A 7,644-nucleotide genomic window follows, 5' to 3' on the forward strand; every position below is an offset into this window, starting at 1 on the left:
ATTGTGTCATGTTCTGATTGGTTGTCTTAGTCATGTGTCTTGTTTCCCATTGGTTTGTTCTTGTCATGTGACCCTCTTGTTTGTTATAAGTAGCCATGATGTTGTCATTGTTCTTGGTCGTGTATTGATGTTGTAACCTGCTGTCGGTGAGTCAAGTCTGTTTCATGCCTCGTTAAGTCAAGTCAAGTCTGTGTCTCGGATTATTGTTTGGATGTTTGGATCACTCTGTAAATAAACTGCACTTGGGTTCTCACTACGCTCGCCTTCAGTGGATGATTCGTCACAGTAACATGGCAAAGATGAATGCACTTTTGGAAGTTGAAGGTAAAGGAAATGTCACTTTGGAATTTCTGTGGTTTAATGTGATATTGTTATTCATGTATGTTCATGATGAAATTTTCTTTTATTGTTGTAAGTAATTTATATGCCTGTACATAAGATTAGTATTGACCAAGTTCAGACAGAGGCTGTCATATGTGGATCAACTTACTATGTTGTGTATTTTCAACAGTTTCAATATGAAAAACTACTTTTATATTGATTCAATGGATTTATTGCATTTTGAAAAAAAAAAAAAACGTGCCATGGATTTATTGCATTTTGGGGAAAAAATAATAAAATTTTATAATAAATCTTTGAAAATCAAAATCTGCATTTGAATTTTTAATGTTATTATAACCTAAAGATGCTATGTGAAAGTTTGAAACAGAAAATAGGGGTTTTCATCTTGCCACTTTCTTGGTAAAGAAAACACATTTTTACTCAAATTAATCAAAATGGATTTATAGCGGTTTGGAACCAAACTCAGATATACTGTATATTTTTTTGTTTTTCAGTTACAGGTGAACAACATGAGTAAATGATGACAGAAAATTCATTTTGGGTGAACTATCCCTTTAAGAACAAATGGTGCCACCGAATTAAGAACATGATGAGTTAATATAATATAATATGATATATAATACACATTGGGAGTTATACAACACTTATGTACAAAGCATACGTTTTGCGTTTTGCACTGAAGTGTACGCAACAGTAATGGTGTTCCTTGCCTTCTTATGATCTATGTAAGCAATGTAAGCAATTATTTTTTCCTATATATTATATCCCACATATATTTTGATAGAAAACGTGAAGGAATGCTGGACAGGCTATCCATTTTTTTGATGAAATGGCGCTGGGAAGATAGATTTGGTCAAGATTATTGTCACTAGAAGAAAGAATGAAAGAGAGGCAGAGCGAGGAAGAATAAGACAGATAATGATGCTGGAAAGCACACAAATGAAAGTGGAACTATCCAGGCGACCTCTTAGCTGTAAGGGGTGAAGTACCGAAGAATGGACCAGCAACCCCTGGTCATCCTCCATTCATCTCCAAACACAAAGTAATCAATAGCTCAAATAGACTCTTTGTGCTCAGATGGATGCAAGGATCTGGACATGAAAAGAGTTTTTGAATATGTTCTCTGTAGACTCATGACCCATCGACCCTTCAGCTTCACAAAAGCCTAAGAGGTGAGATTACAGAGTAGAGATTTATAAGATGTAAATCTAAAGACTCTTTGGTGTAAAAAAAGGTCATGTACTGTAATAAAACGTGTTATTACACTGTAATAACTGCTTTAGTACACTGTAATTACATAATTTCCTACAAATGCTCCAGGGAAAACAACATCTTATGTTCTGAAGTCACCAGAACTCATTCCAAGGTCAATAAACCAACTTGACACATTTGTTTAAGCCTCAACTGCTACCTCCTAAAGAGACACGATGAATGTTTTATCAGCCCTGATTGCACAGCTCCCAACAACACTTTCACAGGCCACCTGAATCACTGCTTCATCTGCCATGAGATATTTTGTTATGTGTTGGTGATGTGTTGGCATCAACACATTAGAAGGTAGGAGTGCTGGGAATGCTTGCGATATCAGATACCATCCTTTGGAGAAGGGATGTAAATCACTGTAATAATTTGAAATCCCGGGAACGCTCTTATTGTAATCCCCATTTGCATGCTTTCTAAGGGCTTTGATGACTGTACCGTCCATGCAATTACCAGAGAAAAACAAAGAAGAGACTTTTAGATACCTGCGACACTGAATGTGGATGGGGGTGGCTGAAGAAGGAGTGTGAAATATCCATAAAAAGATTCTTGATTTAGAACTGAAAAGCATATAACATTTTTACTGTGTCTCTCAGACTGAGGAATCAGTTTTAAATTGAGAATGAACTTATTTCAAAGTATAGAGAGAAGACCAGTGGCTTTCATAGGTGATTGATGTGTTAGCTGAAAAATTTAAAGCATCCATATGGCTTGGAATATTTGACTTGCTACATCATTTTGAGTAGTTTTTATCTTGTAACACATTTTGAGTGTTATGGCTGAATAAAAAAAAATGAAAGTCTGCTTTCTAATGATATAATTATTATAGATTAAAATAATAATAATTCTATGTGGTCGACATCTCACCTCATAAATGTTGAACTGGCTCTGACCTCGGGCTAACTCTCTGTAGCTGGTGGTGAATTCACCAATGAAATCGTGGCTAAAACATGGGAAGATTCACAGATTCACTACAGTGAAATATCACTTCAACTCTTCCTTTGTAATTCACATCAAAAGCCAGGCATCAGCTTACCTGCCGTCACGGTCCCAGTCATACACTTCCACTTTGATTGTTCTGGAAAACAGAAAAATCTCAGGTATGTTTGACAAATCAATATACTCTGAGGGGAGAATTCACTAGGAATTTGCATGCACTGTCTGCATTGTTTTAGCAGTTGATTTACTAAAGGAATTATGCAGATTAGGTAATGGTGTCAACACTGCCAAACATCAAAAGCTGAAGGTAATTTGAATGGCATAATTCCTGTACAACATCACTGTGATGTTCGGGAATCTTCTCACCAGATATCTGAAGAGGCTCTTTAAAGGACTTAAAGTGCAATCAACTTGACTGTGCGTCTGTTTGACCATTTATAACGCTCTTCTTCATTATTTAATAAATTACTGCTGCCATGGTCCAAAGAAAATGTAAGAACCCACAAGAACATGTATTTTAATAAAATTCAGTTTGCCACCTGCTTTTTGTACAAGAATAGCAATGTTAATTGCATCAGGAAAACAGTGGTGGGTTTCATATCTACTGTATAATGAGCTTAATTTACATGAAATTATAACACATAAATTGTAACATAATTAGAGATGAGTTTAGCATGTATAGGGCGATGATGCATCATCCAATATATGGAAAGAAAATAATTAAATAAATACCAATCTTAATCATTTATTTACTTATTTTTGCAAATTAACTACAATATATTTGATATAATTTCAAATGGTTAAAAAATACTTTTGTTATTTGAGAATGTAGTCAAGTAAAACAATCCTATAATTAAAATTTCATTAAATTCAAACAAAATACTATAAAAAATTCTAACATCCAGCATAACATACATTTTTATTATGGAAGAAAGGATCATTTAAGCTCAAAACTTTTGGAATAAGTCTCACAAATGTTGATGTAGCTAAATGTCATCTTAGCACATTTGATTGTGTCTATGATCAAAAGAACATTACAAGTGATTAAAAGTTAGCATATATTTACCATATAGTTAACACTTTAGTACAACAGATAATAATGACAAAATCAGCCTTTTTCAAGAAAATAATGAACATTATGTTGTGCTGATTTAGGGGGATTTCATGGATAATCAATTTAGAGACTTGTGCAAGACTTGGATTGAACTTATTTCACTGTGCTTTGATTGGTCTCTTGCTGCTAAGGCCTAAATTGAGTCATCAGTCACAATTAAACAAAAGCAGCGCAGGTCTGCGAATGCATCCTGTGGCAGGTGTTCATTCAGTGGCTTACATCAACAAGATTTGCTGAAAAAATAAAGCTAGCTACTGCCCATATTAATGAGGACGGAAACACAGGCTCTTAAAGCTTGCTCATTAGCTTGACTGAGAGGCATTTCAGAAAACTCTATAGACCGGCAAAAAAAAATCTGTTTATGTTTACTTCCTGTCTGCAAACAGTCCGGAACTCCCACACAAATCATTACAGTCACTTATAGAGAAAGTGAATAATTCTTATGATTACACTGAGTCAATGCCCAGAGGGCACAGTGTTTCTGGAATAAAAGCACAAATGAATGTCATGGGGTTGGCTTGCTCAGTTCTGCTGAGTTGTCTTGATGTTTACTTTGGGGTAAACAAATGAGTGGGCTAATATGTCCCTCGATATCTATAAATGTATAAAATATTTAAAAAGCATACTGTGAGAAGTTAATATCTTTCATGGTGTTCCAAACCTGCCTGACTTATGTTTCTTTTGTGAAACACAAACAGGGTCCAACACTGTTTTGGACCGCATTTACTTTCATTGTACACTTTCAGAAAAAAAAAATGGTGCTGTACACCTTTGCAGTGTTGGGGAAAGTTACTTTTAAAAGTAATGCATTACAATATTGCATTACTCCATAAAAAGTAACTAATTGTGTTAGTTACTCTTTATAGAAGCTTGCATTACTTATATTGCATTAAAAAGTAACTCAGATATTTTCTTCTAAATTTAAAAGTAATGCGTTACTTTACTAGTTATTTATTGAAAAAAAGTAATCTGATTGCATAACTTGTGTTCCTTGTAATACATAAGCCCCAGGACTGCACCTTTGTGCCTTATTTACCGCTAACAGTGCATATTGGTACCTTAAAGGTACATATTAGTACCTAAATTGCACATATTAGTACCTTTTTGAAAAGGTACTGCCCCAGTCACAGTTTCTGTACCTTTTTTCTGAGAACATGCAGGTGTATGGACAAAAACACTGTTTAAAATGTCAGAAGTCGTGGCCTAATGGTTAGAGAGTCGGACTCGTAACCCAAAGGTTGCGAGTTCGAGTCTCTGGTCCGGCAGGAATTGTAGGTGGGGGGAGTGAATGTACAGCTCTCTCTTCCACCTTCAATACCACGACTGAGGTGCCCTTGAGCAAGGCACCGAACCCCCAACTGCTCCCCGGGCACCGCAGCATAAATGGCTGCCCACTGCTCCGGGTGTGTGTGCACTTTGGATGGGTTAAATGCAGAGCACTAATTCCTAGTATGGGTAACCATACTTGGCCACATGTCACTTCACTTTTGTGTTTCTCATACAGTAAAAAAAAAAAAAGAAAGAAAGCCATGCAGGTTTGGAAAAACATGAGAATGAGTAAATGATGACAGAATTTAAATTTTTGAGAACTTTGCACTACTGACAAAGTGAAACTCTATTAGAAAAACTTTTCACCTCAACATTGCCGTTTGACTTGTAGGCAAAAGTTTTGCACACCTCACCAGTAAGGCAAAGCGAACGCAAAATATCAAAAAATCTCCTGTAGTCGAGGAAGCAACAAAAACATGTTCCCTCCACGGAATTGTGGGCGGTAGCGTCCTTTGACGTTCGTTATCTTCAAAGTAGTGAGTCAGCACCTCTCTGAGTATCTGTCACCTGGGCGTCATGTTCCCTGACAGTAAGAGAGTGCAGAGTCCCTAGGCAGCTGTCTATCAAGCCTCACAACAGAGGAGAAGAAAATAGATTGCACTCTGAGCCCAAACAGCGAGGACGGGAAGCGGGAAAGGAGCTTTGCAGAAGATATTGAAGACTGAAGATACAATCCAGAGCTGTTTTTAATTCCCATGCACTGACCTCAAACCAAAACGTTGATCCGAGTTTCTCATCTCTTCGGGAGTTGCATGAAAAACGCGTTGTGTGGGATTGGACTGCCACACCGAATGTCAACACCAGCGTTTATTGCAAAACTGTGGTAGTCTCTTGATTAAACATTCATATATTTTGAGCTGTATTTTCTAACTCTGTTTGACAGTCATCATTTGCTAGTGGAACATAAGTGAAAATTTGATTCCTCTGGAAATTAAAAAAAACTTCAGCCTAAGGTTTTCATAGATAAAATGAGGTATATATCCTCCCTGAGGTTTATTCTTAGTCTAAAGTAGAACATCTGTGATTCATTTCATTACCGTCTCAAATTAACTGAGATCAGAATAAAACCATGGAGATGTGTGGGGGATGTTTCGTATCTACTCTTTTGAAGCTTGGAATAGAATGGATGCACACTGACATCTATTTTAATGGGCTCTGGAGCTATAATTTGTTACCGTCTACATAAATGGCATGGGTGATGTATTGACGCCGTCCTCTTTGGGAATTTCATTCACACAGATCGGCACAGTTCCCCAGGAGACAACCGCCTGTGGTGGCACTGCAACATCATGTAATTTATGTTCCATATATATATTCACTGTCCTGGTTTATTTCCCCACTGTTAACACTCTTTCATGATGTGTATGGCCTGTCAAAGATACAGCAGTCCCTGCTAGGTGGAGTACCAGGGCTCTGCAGTATGAGCCAGAGCAGACAGCTGGACACAGAAAGAGATGTGCTGAAAGCATTTTTATATTTATAAATGAAACAGGCTATCTCAGGATTTGTATCACATAGTTCAAGTGATAGTTCATACAAAAATGCTGTCACCATTCATTCACTCTCTATGAAAGTCAGTAGGGTCCAATACAACACTATGTATGGACAAAAACCTTAGAAATATCGTCGTTTGAAATATCTTCTAATAGACATTTTTCAGAATGTCTTCTTTTGTCAAGTCCAGTCACCTTACAGGAGAAATTGGCTATCAAAATCACGTTCTAGAGGGCAGGCCAGTTTGATTCAACCCAACAATATAAAAGTAGCTCAATTCCATGAGAAAACCGCAAACTTGGCATCCACCTTTTTTAAGACAAGTAAAATCTTTAAAAAACAATCCCAAAGTATTACTGATTTACTTTATGTTGTAGAATAAAACTTGAAAATATCTTGAGCTTTTATTAACCACAGATCTTATCTGAGGCATTTGACCAAAAAATAATTTAAAAAAACCCAATGACTTTGGGATGATGGAACCTGAAGAGCTGTTTCCAGGTTTTAGCCTACAAAAATTCAGCATTGCTGCAGGACTCTATTCAGACCATTTTTATTCTGGAGTGAAGAATCACTTTGAGTTATTATTTTTCAAAAATAAGGACTGTCAGAAACATGTTTCCATTGCTGCTGGTTGAACAAACAGGTAGTATCACCCCAAGCCTTTACCACTGACCAACATTGAAGATATATTGTCCTCTTTTTTGAATGCAGGCACTTTGAAATGTCATCAAAATGCCTCACTTCCTGATTTGCCATAGCATGTGGCACATTTAAGCACCGTACTGCAGCATGCTGCCTAGCAGCTAGAGCACACACAGGCAATAAAATCATTTTCTGACACACAGTTTTGGTTCTCCAAACTGATTGGTTGGGACAGGGTTGTGACCCTCACTCTGTCAAATGTGTAAGGAGGCAGGCAGAGCACATACAGGTGCATCTCAATAAATTAGAATGTCATGGAAAAGTTCATTTATTTCAGTAATTTAACTCAAATTGTGAAACTTGTGTATTAAATAAATTCAATGCACACAGACTGAAGTAGTTTAAGTCTTTGGTTCTTTTAATTGTGATGATTTTGGCTCACATTTAACAAAAACCCACCAATTCACTATCTCAACAAATTAGAATATGGTGACATGCCAATCAGCTAATCAACTCAAAAC

General features: G+C 36.7%; 1 pseudogene; it reads right to left on the reverse strand.

Moving 5' to 3' along the window:
* Positions 1-7,644, reverse strand: part of LOC107592558 (copine-5-like) — a 178,539-nt pseudogene that overhangs the window by 50,115 nt on the left and 120,780 nt on the right.

The sequence above is a fragment of the Sinocyclocheilus grahami genome, unplaced genomic scaffold (genome assembly GCF_001515645.1).
Source record: "Sinocyclocheilus grahami isolate Dianchi unplaced genomic scaffold, SAMN03320097.WGS_v1.1 scaffold154.1, whole genome shotgun sequence".
Taxonomy (NCBI): domain Eukaryota; kingdom Metazoa; phylum Chordata; class Actinopteri; order Cypriniformes; family Cyprinidae; genus Sinocyclocheilus; species Sinocyclocheilus grahami.